Source organism: Scomber scombrus, chromosome 14, assembly GCF_963691925.1.
Source record: "Scomber scombrus chromosome 14, fScoSco1.1, whole genome shotgun sequence".
Classification (NCBI taxonomy): Eukaryota; Metazoa; Chordata; class Actinopteri; order Scombriformes; family Scombridae; genus Scomber; species Scomber scombrus.
Window position 1 is genome coordinate 10,105,027 of NC_084983.1, and position 13,970 is coordinate 10,118,996.

Consider the following 13,970-nt stretch of genomic DNA (forward strand, 5'->3'; position numbering starts at 1 on the left):
GTATTGATTATAGCCACTAGAATGCATATTTGCTTCTTATTCAAGCACTTGTGGAGCAAATGGAAAATTAAGTACATAAGTTTAGATTATTACTATATTTGCTAGCATTTGCTCTTAGGACACTTTTGGTTTGTCTCTTGTAACTTACTCAACTATAACTAAATATCCTCAGGAGTATACAGCACCTCCACCCGGTTTCAGCTGGATATTTGTGTGAACCTGATGCACCTTAAACTGCCCGCAGAGGACATTTCAGTAGATACAACTACAGATCCTATACCATTTGTAAAATATTCATTATTTGACCAAAGTGCATCACTCAGAGAGGGAGTCACTGTACTTTCATTGCCTCACTTCTAAAAACAAACCAACAATTGCCGCCGGCAGCTTGTGAAGAGCTCGAGGGGCAGTTTGACAAGGCGGTGGACGTCACTGGCAAACAAAATAATATTGATTTTAGCGAGCTGTTCTATTTCAGGGATTTCCTGGGAAAGGGTAAACAACATGTAAAGTCAGAATAAAGGAGATTACTCCAATAGCATCAAGCCAATTATAATACTCTCTATTTGATATTTTTGTCAGGCCACAATATAAAAATGTAACATTTTCAGCAAGTATCTGACTCCACAACTCCAAGTCAAAATTTTCCAAATCAACAAAACGACCCAAAAATGTGTTCATTAGCACCAGAAATGACCAAGACATCACCAGAAAATTACAAAATTACACAATACACAGTCTCATGAAGCATAATTCGAATGTCACTGTGATGCAACATACTGTAGCTGCATTTTGTTTTGTGACAGAGGTGAAAAATGTCGGAAAAACCTTCAAGATAACATATCTGTGTCAAAGTATTTGTTTTATGAGCCCACAGTGCTGCAGAACACTTTGTGCTGTATGAATTAAATGAACAAAATGTATGAACTTTGCCTTTAATGTAACTTTACAAAAAAAGGCAAGGCACTTCAGTTGTGGCCTTACATTAAGAAATACATTTGTTACTGTAACTTGTTGCGTGTCCTTCAAACTCAAGCTGATAAATTGCAAAACAGCTTCCAAACCTGAGCCAGTGAAGTGTAAGCAGATGTTTGAATGCAGCTGTTCAGGCAGTGAGCTGCTGTTCACACGTCAGCTTAATGTTAGCGACCGTGTGGTGCTCTCTAGTGGTCGATGTTTCAGAACTTAAAACACAGCTGCACTCATACTGACACGTCTTAATGAGCTGAAGTTATTTACTGTAATTTCACTTTCTGATCCCAGGTGAAACAGTATGAAAAAAAAAGGAAAGGGTCGCTACACTCAAATCATAAAAATCCAAAAGAAAAAACACATTTTTTTCAATCACTGCTGAAAGTAAAGGTCTACAGATTAACACTATAACCATTTGTGATTAGAGAAGTTGCTAAAACTATATTCCGTGCTACTACAAGAAGTAAGTGAGAAAATGTGTGTGATTTGGGTGAACCAACCCTTTTATGATGCACCTATGCATCACATTACTGTGGTACGAGCTGATATCACTTTTCAAAAGCAACATTGGTATCAGTACAAAATGATTTTTACTGCCTATTTTGGGCTGTTGGTGTAACTGGTGTCTCTGTGAACTTTTTTTTGTCTACAGTAGGAGTTTAACACTTTACACAACTGTAAAAATGTGCAACAAAAGAAAAGTGTAACCATGAACTTTAAAAAGACATTTTCTCTTATGGTTGCCACTTTTATATTTTGTTTTTGGTTTACTTCTTTCTATGGGTATTTATATTTTTTTTCTATTGTTATTTCCTATTGTTCTGTTGCTCCCCAATAAAAATGTTACTTAAAAATGACTTTCCTCAGCTCTCTGTATCCTCATACTCACCTGTGTTAAGTTCATTAACAATGACATGAAAGGACATTTTCACTTGATATAGTAGGAAAAGCACAGGTGTTACTAATAACATGAATAATGGCTCAGTTCCCAGTAAACCATGACAGTCTGACAGCAGACACAATGCCAGGACCCTGGAAGTGAAGCAGCTAAATGAAATTCATTAATTTAATTATTTACACCTGTGCTTTTTTTATTATCTAAGTCAGTGTAAATCAGTATAAACCCAACCATAAAAGTTCATAAGGCTAAATAAACTGAAGATTAAAATGATTACATTTGGCAAAACAATAAACAGAAGATGTTAATTTAAAGAGATTAACAGGATAACACAAAAAATGTAACGGGTAAAGCAAACTGTTCCATCCATGATTTATTCTCATTTTCTTGTATATGTCTGTCTGTCTTTTTTTAATTTTCAGTTTTACTTTACAATTGTGTTTAAATTAACACTATAAAGGTGATTACTGCCAGTCAGATTTCTCTCAGGAGATTTTCTGAAAGGCCAGCAGATGGTCATCCTTCCCATCATCCCTTAACATGACCGATATGTGATGGATATCAGCATGCCATTGCGATCAATATGTGATTTTCCATTTCTATACAGATATCCATTAACTTAAGTAAAATCCCACACACCATATTTAAGTGAAAGAGCCAACTGTGGCTTAATTGTGTGGAGCTTGGGAATGGAAATGTGGAATGTGGAGCTTGACACACCTAAAAAAAACCACCAGACATATTGCCAAGTTTGAACTGAATAGCTTACAATAAGCCAAGAGTCAAACTGTATATTTGCTTTAAAACTGTATCCAGACTGATGGTGATAGACTGAAAGCTGCACTGACATGTTCGAACACTGGGTGTTGCTCTTGGGAAGTGTCAGCAACGCCCCTTCATAAGGAACGACGGAGGAACCCAGAGCTGATGGAGCTAAAGAAACAAACGAATCCTGACAAACATTCTCACCGTTTGTGTCGCGTCAAAAAAACGTTGGGCTTCGCCTCTTCACATACAAATACTGCATCATCTACACAAGATGTTTCTGGTGATGTGAACAGCCTCCCCCTTCTGCTGTGAGAATCACACAGGAAGCAATGTGACTGTGACCTTGAGATGAAAATGTTTTGCCTCAAAAACCCTCCTCGCATCAATTCAAACTCCCTCTCAAACCTTCAAGGACTTCTCTTGTTTCCACATGTGGTGACTCAGAGATTCCACCTCTTAGCCTGTTTACTTTAAAAAGCTTATCGAACGCCGGCAGCTATCTGATTTTACACAGCAGTTCAGAAGACTGCCGTCCTCTGTTTCTCTTTCTTTCATTTTCTTTTGTTTTCGTGTCTAGAACATTTTGTGTTGTTCTTATGTTTCACAGAGAGAGCAGACTTTTTTTTAATCCACTCCTCATTGTAAAGCAGCAGCATCATGTCACTGGTGCAAATATGGCAACAACTTACACTTTAATACATGAATCAGACAACACAACAGCACATGACCGTTCAGTCACGTTTCAGGAAACACTACAGGATACGATACTCAGAGGGAATACCCCCAAAATGTCAATATGGCACTTAAAACAGTTATTTCTGTTTCTTCATGATCAAAGTCAAACACAGTATATTTTACAGCAGTATGAAATCCAGCTCAGTACACTGTGAATCTGACTGTTGCAGCGCTAACTCCTCGCCACAACCTTTCTGAACATTTCTATCAGTTAACAAGTACGTTTTTCTACATTACACGCATATCTATATAAAATGCCCTGACATCATTATTTCCCTGATTAGTAAGCAGTAGATTACAGCTCTACAAAATTATCCTGACACAGAGGCTACATTTACACATTTACAATTCTACAGTTTGTGCTGCCAAAAAAGCGCAGTGTCATAACATCACAGCAGTAAATCACAGAAGTGGGACGGAAATACTTTAATTAATCCCTTCATGGTCTGTGTTGCAGGTAGTACACGTGGTCTCAGTGGACCTCTGCAGTTCGGATCTGGTGATATGAGTGAGGATACAGCTTGTCAGATTTACGCTTCGTGGGTTCTGACGATAAAAACATGAATATGGTGTTTGGATTTGGTAGATAACTATGACCCTGTGCTGTTGTCTAGCTAAATCTTCTCTGTGGTTGTTAAGGGGGCAGATATGGTGAGTTTCGCTCTCTTAATAATCTGCTTCAAAGCATAATCTGAGCAGTGATGTCAAACATGAAACACTGATAAATACAGGACATTTGCAACACAACAAAGAAAAAAAAGAATTGAAGTACATTTATAGTTTCTTGGGAAATAAGTGTATTTGCTTTATTGCTGAGAGATAGATAAAAAAAAAGATACCACTCTTAGATGAAAGCTGTATTGATCTTCTCATCTAACTCTCAGCAAGAAAACTAATAAGCGAATTCCCCATAATGTTGAACTATTAGCTTTAAGACAAAAAAACATTTGCACAATGTGGTGTAACACATTAAAACAATTTGCAAAGAGAGACGTTGTGCTCTGATGCTGCCAGCTGTTTCCTCCTCTGGATTGACAGCTCAGTGAATCAGGTGAAGCTGGTGAGCTCGCTGCCGGTCAGAGTGAATGACTGCAAGGTGCTCGGTGGACTGCGTCACACATAGTGTTCACGGTGGTTGATGTACACCTGGTCTGTCCCGCTCTGATGACAAACCCACTGCAGGCCGGACAGCTGCTGGGTGTGGCTTTGAGTCCCCGGCGGTCCTGGCCTTGCTGCGGGTGGATGCTGCCTCTCAGTCAGCTCGTACCTGCGGTCGGCCCTGCGAGTCTGCATGTTGAAAATAACCAAAGATAGAAGTCATCATTCACATCCAGCTGCTGCTGCTGCTGCTGCTGCTCTTTCACGGCGCAAAACATAAAACAATTTTCTCTTCTCACGGCTGTTCTGAGGCGAATTTCAGAAAGGTCCGAAATTTTTTTGCCTTTACGTCTGTGTGTAGGTGAGGCTAAAAAAAGTACAGGCTTGAGGTGAGCTGAGAACACAAATTAAATTTTAAACAATCCTACATATTAAATGAGTACAGACATTAGTCCTCCTGCTTAATACACACATATACTTCCTGTCCTGACTCAGTACTAACCAAGTGATAAACTTTGGGCTGTAGTACAAATACTTGATGATTCAGATGTACCAGAATATACGGACATAATATTAAATAGATTATGAGGAGAGAGTGGGGGTTACCTGACACAGCCAGGCCACCTGCGATGCGTGGACACCCAGAGGAACAGCCGGTGCTCTCTCAGAGTAGGGAGGGGGCGGCTTGTGTGTCGGAGGAAGGTCAATCCTTCAGAGAATAAGAGACAGAAATAGCAATGATTATAGATTACAGAGTTTTACCGAATGGACTGATATTCGGAAGAGCAGCACCACCGAGGGTCAGTTTATATGTCATGAATACAAAATGGTTGTATAACGTCTTCTGTGGCTATGAAGGAGGAAGTAATGTCTGTGAAATAATCCTGATGATGTCATAGTGATGTCATTGGGGTTATTTTGGGTTGGGCTGAGAGACCCCAAATGTATAACACAAAACCGGCAATACAAATGTAGGGCCTGGAGTTTGAAAGACCTGGGTGTTTACCAGAAAAGAAGGATCAAATGAAAGGCAACATCAAGTTGCATTATGGGAAATGTAGGCTCCAGAAATGTTTGGAGTTTGAACCCATTCTAGGGGTTAAAAGTCTGCATATTTCAGCTTGTGCTGCAGTGATCTTAACCATTATTTAAAAAAAATCTCTCTCTTTGTTGTCTCCCAAATTTATGGAAGCACAAGACTAAAATACTGGACTGTCCCTTTAAGTGCTGACATTAACACAATCACACTAATGACACCATACAATAGGGTTTAGGATGTTTCACAATATGGATTTAAGAGTGATGGATTTTCATATATAACAATAAATTTAGAAGATTTTTTGACAGCTGTTCTAAAATTTCTGACCATCAGAGTAATCGTCTCATTCACTGAAATCCCCGCCCACTACTAAACCGAAACCTGGAAACTGACCTTGGCCATTCATAAAACGATGTCATGACAGACATTGATTTTCTAACACTGTATATCACTTGATGCAGTGCCTCTCTTTCATACTTCAGATGAGAAGTGGTAGGAGATTACGGTTAGCGCTCTCAGTGACCTGCTGTCCTACACTCTCGTCAGTGTGTGATGAAGAAGAGGGACGAGGCCTGCATCCAACCCCCACCCGCCCCCCGTCATATCCCACCGGGACACCTCAGCCACGGTCATGCTTAAGATGCTAAGTTTGTCGTGTCACTGATCACAGACCAACACACATCCTCCTACAGTGTCAGTGTAATGATGCGGGGCCCACACCCATGCACCAACGTTGAGTGTTTTTTCCATCGATTCATGCTGTTTTCTGCTGGTGATGACACAATCAGCAGTGATAGGAGGTGGGTCATCATCAATGCCACATAATCTCATGTCTTTTAAATGTACCTGCTATCAATGAAATCATAATGCAACATTTTACAGAGACAAATAAATGTCATTGTTCATGAGACTGCTTTTATTTGGGGCAAGAGATTTCAGAGAGAGGTTATCATAGCTGAGGAAAAGTAAATAAAACCAAAATCCTTTAGAGTCCAACAGTATTAAACCATGTATGAACATCCTTTGTAGGCGTTTCACAAACTTTTAGCTTCATCTTCTCAATTATAAGCTGCAACTTGTATATCCAAGTGTCTCTTTTCATACATCATTGACTTATTTGTGTAACTGACAAGCAATTTCTATTTTGGGAGGATTTAACAGAGAATTATAGTTATTTTGTTGCTTTCCTTGAGACATGCTTGAAGCGTATAACTATGTTTCTCCGGAGCGAGCAACCTCAATGACACACTAATAAGGATGAATGAGGGGATCGACCTGCAACCTTGCAGATATGGTCCACAGGTTCATAATAATGATTTGTAAGGAAGGAGTAGGTAGGCTGATCAGCAGTATCGGACACATAAAGAACACCTTAATGTTGCTATGTGGGCTTTAATATTAAATAGAAACAGAATTGATCAAAACGAACCCACAAGATTTCATCCTGGTGCACTCACACACTGTCACAGTTATTTAGGACAGACACAAACAAGACAAAGAGCACTCAAAGCATTTGATGTCAGACACAGGACTGTGGCAGAGTGTGACCCAGCTCCTTCTGTAAATAATTCAACCTCAAAGTTATTCTTCTTAGCTTTAACATTAACATGAGTGCCGGTGCACTACAGGAACAGACTGAACAAAACAGGACAAGGGCTTGCTGCCAAGACAGCAATTATCCGCCACCCCTCAACCTTGTCCCACAGCCTCCCTGCTCCAGGGCGCGCACCGCTGCAGCACTCACCACAGGAGTGAAGCAGAAACTCCCTGAACCTACCGACAGGCTTCAGTCAACCTCATGAGGTATCATGTCATTAATTAAGTAGCAGAGCACATTCCGCAGTATGAATTATTTGTCAGACTTACACTTTGTCAGTGAAGGCTGGTGTCGGGGCCTTGCGAGCAGTGAGGATCACGATGATGAAGACAGCGAGGAGGAAGACAGCGAGGACCGCGCCCATCACAGCTCCGGCCACAGCAATAGAGTTTGACCTCTCTGCCCGAGACTGTTCTGAGAGTGGAGAGAGACTTTTAGTGAACCACAAACACACTACAGTCAACAGAGACAACTTAGACAACTCACAGTTCAAAGATAATAAATATTACAGCTAAGTTTGATTCTTTGGCTGATTATAGAAAACTAAAAATATGAATTTGGGTATTATTGAAATCATTTACACATCCGTTGGTTGTGGACTGGATAGTAACAGACAACTAACCCTTCATAACACTAACATAATGTGATGTTAGTCATATAAAAGTAGCATCAATCTTCTCATACAATTCTTGGCAAGAAAACTAATGAAAATAATTCCTGACTATTACTACTGCTTTTGAGTGACAAACCTTTTCACCTTAAAAACAGCAAGCTACTGCCTAAAAATGACTGACCTGTTGAATCAACACTTCCAACAGTGTGAACAAAAAAAAATCTTCATCAAACTTGTGTTTCTTCCACGGTTGCAAAGTGTTTGTTTTTTTATGTCCAGGAGGATAACTCATACATATGAAAGGGATAGGGTGGCTGCAGTTTAACTGAGTTCAATTGGAGGTCCTGCATCTCTGAACTCTATTACTCACTTATCACTTCATGTTACATCTTCACCTCCCTCCCTCCATCCATCCGTGTCTATATTGTCCTTCCTTTGTCTTTTGTGTTTGTGGAGTTCAAGATGCTGTTGTAATGTCTGCAGAATTAGCTCTGTTAGGCCATATGCTTGCATACGCTCCATGCTGTCCGCTGAGGGGATTAGGATTAATCATGATTAAGATGCATTAAACTCACAGAACGGCCAGCTTTGGTCAATCAGCAGCACCGTGTAAAACTGTGATTGTGTGGCACTGAAGGAACTGGAGGACAAAAGGTGACACGATAGGAAAAAACAAAGCAAAGTGGTCAATTCCACTTGATTTAGCTGTTGAGGTGGAGGGGGGAAAAAAATCAATAATGTGCTCAGATGAGAATCTTAAATAACAGTTTAATTATGATGCAGATTGGACAAGCTGAGACTTTTGAGCTCCATCCTGAAGTCCTCTTCTTCCTCCTTTTCCCCTTCCCCCTCCACTCCTCTGGTGTCCTCTAACAGTTAATAACCATTCGATTACCTTTGATGGCTGCTGAACTATGACAAGAGCCTCTTGAGTTGATCAAAACACCTTTAAAAATGCAATTCGTCAAGCTGCCTGCTTTAATGTCTGATGACAGACATTCATAATGTGACATGGAATTTAAAAAAAGCTTTAAACCCAAAATACATGGGCACCATGAGGTATATAACCTCATGTGCTCTTTAAATAAAATTTAGACTACTGAATGAACGTCTTCTTGTGAATGGAAGTATCAGCTTTGGGAAATGTGTTATCAATAAATCATGCACACTGTTTCTTTCATGCTTTTAGAAGTAAAATAAGATTTGGGTTAATTATATGTATACATATTTTTTATGCATGTTCTGTTTTTAATCATTTCTCCCATTTGAACATTTCATTGCTTAACTCATCATCCGTTCTGCAGGAAGTTGGCTTAGTGGTCTTAGCGGTGGATCGACTGTCACCACACTGGGCTCTGGCTCCAGTGCAAGGATCCTTCTTTCTCTTGCATGTCTCTCCTACTTCAGCACTTTATACGACACACATCATCGCAGCGAAACGGGGAGAAGTGCATCAGCCAGGTCAGCACAGCAGACGGGCTTGTCATGAATTAAACACAACACACTTTGGGGACCTTAAGAGAAGTGAGGGAGCCAGGGATGGCAATACAACCCCCCTCCCATCCTAAAACCTCAACAGCAGGGTCAAGGGTCATGCTATTGACCAGAGAGCAGACCCCACACGCAACAGATGAGAGTGTGTGTGTGTGTGGTGAGGAGGGGGGGTGTTAAACAGATCATGTGAGGAGCAGTAGGTGGTCTGTCATTTTTCTCTCAGGCATTTATTTCAATATTTTCAGCTCACTGATGGTGACAATTTGATCCCACCTAAAGTGGGGAGTCAATATCAAAGTCTCTCTCTCTCTCACACAGGCATCAGCTCTGCATCCCACCGCCTGAGATATCTGCTCGCTGCTTTGTGTGTTGTGAAAAGTATCCTTGGAAACTGTTGTCGCAGGCGAAAAAAAAAGCAGATCCACTGATCTTCTACACAAGTGTCTTAAACTAATTCAAGCATTGCTGGTTGACATCATCAAAGCTTACAGAGCTGCTTCACTTTCATAAACCTTCCTCCGTGTATTCTCAGACGGAGCACGCCCCGCTTCAAGGTCGGAGTGACAACAACTGCTGTGACCGTGATGAGATCTGTGGACGGCAGAGAGGTCAGCTGAAATAAAGACTTTTAACGGAAGTGTGTCTTGAGGACCTGGAGTCCACGCTAAACAATGTCAAGGTCACATCGGTGTGATGCGTCCTTACAGCGAGAGGAGCTCTCTGTAGTGCAGCGGGGCATAATGGGCCGTTTTCAATTCCAGTAGTTCATTCTCTTTTCTGTGCTCCGCCTCTCGCAGCAGCACAGTTAACCTCTTAGCTCCGTGCCCCCTGGCCATCCCTCTTCCCTCCGGTTTCTGTGGCCAGGTAGAGCTCGCAGGAAGACAGCCTCCATCAGCAGATCCAGATGAGCTTGTTGCCATGGGGACAGTCAATGGGCTGGAGAGTGGAGACTTTGGTCCAGACATAAACACTCAGCGTTTAATTTTACCAGCTGGTAGACAGTGGGAGAAAGACACAAGGGAGGAGGGAGGAGGGGTTTCACAAAAGGAGCTGTAGGCGAGAGCGAGGGCCTTTCTGTCCTGAAACAAAGCAAACTAGGACTGCTGAAGAGGGCACGGAGAGTGCAGACGAGATGCTGGATCTCCCCCCCCCTCAACTATAAAACGACCAACGGAGAAGAAAAGCTCAAGATTCCGGTTTTAACCCATAAAACACAAATAAATGGAAATACATATCGGAAAGCGTTCTTGGAAGCTAAAGAGAAATGAAGATAAGGTGAAATGAGGAAACACGAATTACATCATGTGCAGCGTTCCACATGTGCACGCTGGATTTGAGGGGGTGGGGTGGGGAGGTGGGCTTATGCAGCATTATGCGTTAGGGAGCTAGAGATGATGTCATTTATAGAAGCACAAAGAGGCTGAGACTGAGCAGTGAGCTCCAAACCTCCAGAGAAAATAACTCACAGGTGCTAAGGTGCTTTATTGAAATAAAGTATTCCCAAAAAGATTGACAAATGAATGCGTCACTGTTGTCACTAACATAAATATTTTTTTTTCCCTTTTAAAGAAACATACATTTCTTCTGTATATACAAAAAACAAACCACAAGGTGCTTTTCATGACAATGTGAGACTGAAGTGAGCCCTCCAGTCCTTTGAACAACAGTGATTCTACAGAAACCGAAACACGGAGTCTGATAGCTTACTGTAATACATGTGAAGATTCAACTAGATCCATTCAAGCTTCGTCTTTTTTGTTCGTGTGTTTTAATGCCTCTTGGTTTGTAAGTATACTGCGTCATTTACTGTCATGGTGGCAAAGGCAGAAAAAGTGAATATGGCACTACAGAGTCCTAACACAGTACTGTATGTAGTGGAAATCAAAACATAAAGGCAACAAATTATTCCCACAGAGCAACAAAACAGGTTCTTACACCAATAAGTAAACAATAATAAGAAAAACACTTAAATTTCTTTTTCTAGGTATCTAAGGCACTAGTTGTATTTCTCAACCCGGAGTGAAGGACATTTTCTCAAGGTAAAGATATCGATGACTGATCTCTATACAAAATGTCACAGTACAAAAGAACTCCATTAATCCAGGTGCGGGGCTGCAAATTGCAGAGTCAAGCAAAAATAGTGTATTGATTTGTGGAATTTCCGTCTTAGTGCATAGAGGCAAACACAAGAGGGGGGTTAGGCTGCCGTGCTTCCTGTTCTTCTCTGCGTTTATGTGAAAGTTACCAGAGAGGCTGAATGAACAGGTGTCAGCAGCTCGCCCACCAGAAAACATTACTTCTAATTCAACAACCAAGGTTTGGTGGCTCACAAACTGCCAACTGTACACTTCTTTTTTTCTTTTTCTTAAATCACTCATATTAGACAGTCCCACTGAAAGGTCAGTTCACCCAAATTAAAAAGAAATATGTTCTCACTTACAGCTTGTGGTATCTAGCGGTGCAGATATTTTTGGACTGATTTGCTTCTACTCCAATATAATAATAAAAAAAAATAATGAAATGCATTTTACAGCAATATCTCATCACAGAAACAGTGTCCTGGTCATTTTTGATAATCCACACTTTAAATGTTTCAATATTTTTAAACTCAAGAAGTTCCATTCATGTTCAATTGTATTGTGTCGGCTACAGATCTAATATGGAAATCTCCAAACCATCTGTATACCACTAGTCAGTGAGAAAACATGTCTTTATAATGGAGTTATCAGAATGGCAGGTTTGTCTACAAAGATAAATTATTTTCCTGTACTGCAGCATCTCACACATGAAACATCATGATTTGCAATACAGGGATAATTTTCTCACTATGAGAGTTGCACAAAATTCACACCTTGACAAAAAATTAGTGAGGCTTCATAACAATATAACTAATTCCCATTTTGACGACTGTTACGGTAATATTAAAGTGGCCTAAAGCATCTTTTCATTTCTATTTCAGGCTACAAGACCCTGTATACAACAGTGATACGCTAATAGAAGCTACTAATCAGTTGTTAGCTAGTCTGTAATACTTATGTGAGACACTGTCATCATATTTATACATACAAGTTAAACAAATATTTGGCTGCTTGAAGCAAATATTGTATAGGTGACCAAACTACTAAAGTTGGCATGTATTCACAAACACTAGTTAGTGTACATGAAGAAAACTGCTGGATCTCCTTCATGTGATCTGGTAAAGAGGTGCATGTGCCAAAATACTCTATCGTTAAATCCATAATAACTTTATCCCAGTTTAACTCCTGAACTACTGCGGCTCCACAGGCCATTGACACCGACTTGTAAAACATTTGTTCCTCATTTCAATCACAGTACTTGGTGCGTCCTGCAATGTTCAAGTGCTTGATGTGGCTGGTTAACAAATAATTTGTAAATTGTAAGTTTACCCTGAAATCCTTAAAAAGAAACGTGCAGAGGGTATTGTTTTTTTGATTTTTTATGTAAAGATAATTATGAGTGAAAGATTTAATGATCAGTGCAAAAAACTCACTGTCTGTCCCTTCTGGCACGTACGCACAGTGCTGTGGACGCCAAAGTGGATGCCTGGATAACCACAGTACATCTCTCATACACACAAAAATGTGTCTACGTCCTGCACATTTTACTGTCGTACTGGTTGTAATAATAAATGTTAGATTTTAAAAGAACTGGTGAACATGATGAGAGCCTGAAGTTGCACGTATGGATAAGCCTATTAATCTAGTTTCTACAGATTACTCGAATAGTGAAATTAGACCATCGGTGGTTATTTGTGGTGTAACGCCTGCAGTCTTGAATGCTTTCTTTGTGTGACATAATACTAAGAGGCCAGCGTATGGTGGCTGCCATACTGTAGCCTGCTTTAAACAATGCCCCTGCTGATAGCACTCTTGAATTTCCAAGAGCCCTGGTTTGGTGCCAGAGTGCAAATTTTCTCAAACATATCCATTATAATTGTGTAGAAAAAATAACAGAGGAGATTGTGTATGTAGATAACTCAACTCAGATGAAACACAAAGTGAACTATTAACATTCAAAACTTTTTAAACTTGCACTGGATGAAATCATTTTGGAGCAAATGTGCATATCACACATTCCCTGTATGTCAGTGAGTATGTGATACGCTCAGTGAATTGAGCCTCCCTGCTTGCCCCCACCTTCTCTCCCTCCCTCCTGGGATAACACAAGCAGAGAACGTACAGTAGAAATGCTCTTAAGGTTCCCACTCTGGGCCATCATTTTTCAAGGACACCGCACAGACATCAGTGGTCAAGTCCTCAAACTCCCAAGTCTCCCATCGTGGTAATTTACATTCAGGGTAGACGTTTTAGAGAAAAACAAATGGTCTAATAATGTGGTTGTCCATTAAAGTTTTGCAAACGGCAGTGCAATACATTTTATGACCATGAATCAGCGTGGAGAGGTCATCAATCATGGAGACGTCCTGATTTCTCAGGGAGACAAATCCTTTTTTAAATTAGCCTGTAATGACTGCTGTGTCTTACTGAGTTTGGGGAAAAGGACTGGTAACCATCTGAACTGCACGGATTCATTTTTCTTCCATTCTTGAATATCAGCCAACATTACTGAGAGGTCACAGGCCTTTTCAACACATCAGTGTAAGCAATATCAACATATACAAATGAGCATCACATAGCCTTACAAGGCTGATTTTGTATAAATAAACAAAGATACTGTCTCCTCAGACAACCACATCTTTAAGCCCACAGGGCTTCCTCAACTGAGATACGTTAGT